At 38.0% G+C, this 4,416-nt stretch overlaps 1 pseudogene; it reads right to left on the bottom strand.

The window, feature by feature from the left end:
* Window positions 1-2,885: 2,885 nt before the first annotated feature.
* Window positions 2,886-3,843, bottom strand: LOC146906313 (secreted RxLR effector protein 161 pseudogene; annotated as a pseudogene).
* Window positions 3,844-4,416: the final 573 nt, after the last annotated feature.

Genomic DNA, 4,416 nt, shown 5'->3' with positions numbered 1-4,416 from the left:
TGTACGGTCTCTAGTTCGAAACACTGGCTTTACACATTCACTCTTTCATCCTATCCAGCACTTCGATTGTTTATAATCTACCATTTTTTTTTTTTGAAAGAATAATCTTCCATTTATGGTGAAAGCAATAGTATTTAGAAACAATCAGAATGTGAAGGAAAAAAAAAGGATTAGATCGGAATCTATATTAATCACAATGGTGGGCAAATTTGATGCAAGACACGGCCTAGGTGGATTTTCACTTGATGAATCATTTACTAAATCAAAAGGGTTTGATGCCATTTTGGTGTTGGTGGTGGTTAATAGGTTTGGCAAATACGGGAATTTCATTCTTATCCTGCCCCTTTATTCTGCAAGATCCATAGTTGAAATGTTCGCCAAGAAGGCGGTCAAGCTGCATACATCCGTAGTGAGTGACAGGGAACCAACCTATTTTAGTCATTTTTGGAAAGAACTTTTCAGAACGGAAGGGACAGGGCTGATGATGAGTACACCTTATCATCCGGAGTCTGATGGGAAAACTGAGGTTCTGAACAGAACTTTGGAAACTTACTTGAGGTGTTTTAGTTCAGAACAACAAAATACTTGGACGATTTTATGCCATTGGGATGAATAATGGTGCAACATCGGTAATCAAGGGGCTGTGAAATGCACAACTTTTGAAATTGTGTATGGCAGACCACCACCCTCTCTAGCCATATTTGTTTCTGGGAAAGCCTTTGTCGAGGCAGTAGCACAAGACTTAATCACCAGAGATGAAGCTCTCAAACAATTTAAGTTTCACTTAAAGTGCTCAGAGTCAAATGATCAAGCTTGCTAATCGTCTTGGTAAACCATCCAAAATTCAAGTGGGTGATTGGGTTGACGTGAAAATCCTCCCTCATTCATCCTAACAGGCAGGTATCTAAGCCTATCAGGTTGCATCCAAAACTGACAGCTAGGAATTTGGTGATGAAACAAATATGGACAGTAGCCTTTCAACTGCATCTTCCTAAAGAAGCACCTATACAACTATACATTTTTTTTTTTTTTTTTAAATATTTCTAAGCTATACTATGCAGTAGAAAATCATCCAGTAGAAGCTGTTCTGCCTGCTGAGCTTCAGGACCGGACTCCAGTTCCTAAACGTCATGTTTGAGAAGGTTGAATTAGAAGGGCAGGGTATTGTTTGAATTTCTGTTATAGGTTAGTTGCTATTGATCCTTAACGTAAACAAGATGTCTATAAATAAGATTTCCATCCATGTTTGAAGGATCTTTTGCAATATATTAAATTTTATTGGTTTTAGCCAGTGCAAGGAGAGTATTCTCTCTTGTGTATCTTTTCCTTTGGTTATTAATAAATTGCAGGGAAGAATAATTCCTTTTCTACTTGTGTTCTTTCAAAGAACCCTAGCATCCACCATCCTTGCTTGCTGCCATCTTATACACCTCAAAGTAATCTTTGTAGAAAATTCGAGAACATCCTCCCAAACTACTACGCCCTCCTCCATTGGTTGTGCCTCCCGCCCTCCCCGACCACTTTTGCTCCGTTCCTCTCATCAGATGAACATTGCTCCAGCAACTTGGTCATTTCCAACTGCTAAGCAACCGAAACTCCACCATCGAAAGCTTCATAGAATCCTCTAACGTTGTGAGCTTCTTCCATCGGATCCACTCCTTTCATCATCTGTAGTAGCATGACTGAATTTCCAGTAGAATCCGACAGGTAGGACCAATTGATAGCACATATAGGAAATGATTACTGAATTACAATAATATGCATTGAATAGGTAGCAAAAGAGCCTCCACTCATAAAGAAAACCAGAGTTATTATTCAAAGATGATTCTCTATCAGTCCAACCACTAACTGAAGATCGAATAGTGATACCCCTTGCCACTCATCCCCTATAGCTACATTCCATATTCCAAAGTTTTTACGATTGTATATCTTAGCTTTGTGATTTTATTTGTATGATTTGTCTCATTTTCTTTTTCCACACCTTGATTGTTTTGAGCAAAATGTCTGAACAATCCTGCGTTGGTCTGTCACGTTTTATTTATGTGATGTCAGTGATGATGTAGTAGCATCTTGATTTTGTAGGTTTGATATTGTATACCTCGATGATGATCTCCGAGTTGCAAAGGATATCAGAGGAGACTATTTAGTTGTCGACCGAGCTTCCTATAACTGGAAAGAATGAGATGAATCTTCACTGTCAATGTTTGCTCGTCTTCTTTAATGAAAACTTCCACCTCAACGGCCTCTATGGTATCAATTCTGTCTTTGTATTTAATTAGTACTTATTTGGCAATGTCTTGTAAGTTTTAAAGTTGCGCTAATTCATTAGTATTATGTTTGTTTTTCTTTTAGATTTCTGAATACTGATTAGCTTCTTGATCTCCTTTGTAAATCATATTGTTTGTTCTTCAATTACAATTAGAGAATGCTACACTTAACCAGTGCAAATAAAGATTAGATCTATGCTGCTTCTATATATAGCCCCTGAATCTTGTACTCGTTCAACCAGCAGAATGAAAGCTATAACAATTAGCAGTACAAAAACTTATATGACATTCCGTCGGGATTAGAGGTGATGCTATTTATTTTATTTACACATTTTTGAAGGTTCTAGTTATTGCTTCTAGGTTCGAACAAAGAATGATGTTTCTGTTGGAGCTTGATTAACAATGGTGGAGTTTTCACTGATATCACACACACACTTTCAGAGAGAGAATAGAATTGTAACAGAATTTTCTATGAAAAGGAACTGAACTGATTTTATTCACAGGGTCACACTATTTATATCACTTACAGAATGTATGTATATGCCTTTACAAAGTGTAAGCTATATATGTGAATGCCAAAACTAGATTATTTATTTATTAAACAACTAACACACCCCCTTAATCTAGTTTGCTACAATCAATCATGTTCAGGTTGTTCCTCATCTTCTTGAAGCTGTCCTTCTTGAGGGACTTGGTAAAAATGTCAGCACATTGATCCTCTGAGCTGCAGTAGCTCAATTTGAGCTTTCCCTTTGTAACTTGATCTCTAAGGAAGTGATATCGTGTCTCTATATGCTTGCATCTTCCATGTGCTACTGGAAACTTGGCAAGGTTTATTGCTGATTTGTTATCAACAAACAGCTCTACTGCATCTTCATTCTTCATCTTGAGTTCAAGCATTAAAGTATCTAGCCACACTGCTTGACAGGCACCCATTGCAGCAGCAATGTATTCAGCTTCACATGATGACAATGCAACTACAGCTTCCTTTTTGGAACACCATGACACAGGTGCTGTTCCTGCAAAGAACACAAAACCAGCAGTGCTTTTTCTATCATTTCTATCTCCACACCAATCTGCATCAGTGTAACCATACAATTCCTTCATATTCTCATTGCTCTTACATGGAAACAGAATTCCATATCTCATAGTTCCCTTCAAATATCTCATGATCCTCTTAGCTACCATGAGATGTGATACTCTAGGCCTGTCCATAACTCTGCTGATCACACCAACACAGAAGGCAATATCTGGTCTAGTGTTGCAGAGATATCCTCTTAGTTGAATTCTGTAACACCCATACCAGACGTATCTAGAAAGTCTAGCACGTGCGTTAATATTAGTATTGGATACATTAAAATTTACAACATAAACTACATACGAGTGAATATTTATACAACAAATTGCGTTCGAACATAAATAACATATACATCTCAACCATACATATATAATTCATCCTTAGAACCCAAAGCATCCTGCAGCGACACGAACGCACACTTGTTGAAATATCCATCCGACTTCAAGCTTGCAAAACCAACCTGTTTGTCTGCAACAAATAAGGATTGGGATGAGACATAATGTCTCAGTGAGTTCCCCTAAATCCTAGGCTATAGGCAACCTCAAGGGGAAACCTACGGTCACCACGTGTCTACATTACAACCTGACGGTTGATTATACGTGTGTGGGGACTTGCATTCTTAGACGACGGTGCTTGCTAGGGCCGTCTTAATATTCTTAACTTGTTATAGGCTTTACTACTATACGTGTCATGGCGGTGAAGGGGGAACTAAAACCGCATTGCCAAGAGTACACTCTAAGCATCAAGGCTCTCTTATATCTCTATCATGACACGATTCTAAACCGGACGATTAGGGGTAACCTAAGAACGTCGTCGGCATAACTTTCTTTACTTGCTTCTACTTGCTTAATATGTTGCATCTAACAACATATCGTCTCTTATCACAAAAGTGAATCTTGCTAACTTACTACTTCTTGACGAACTACGTCAAGGCTCTATGACATAACACATAAATATATAAACAATATGCATAGTTAGCTTCATTGATTATGTTAGCGTGTAACAAACAATTATCTTGAATTCTTTTTATGGATTAGTCCCGAGTGGAGTAACCCCGGAAGATAATCCCTT

Source organism: Medicago sativa, chromosome 7 (assembly GCF_051527215.1).
Source record: "Medicago sativa cultivar Bolivia chromosome 7, Bolivia_mono, whole genome shotgun sequence".
NCBI classification, from domain to species: Eukaryota; Viridiplantae; Streptophyta; class Magnoliopsida; order Fabales; family Fabaceae; genus Medicago; species Medicago sativa.
The sequence above is the reverse complement of the archived record's forward strand: the minus strand, read 5'-3'. Positions and strand labels throughout refer to the sequence as shown.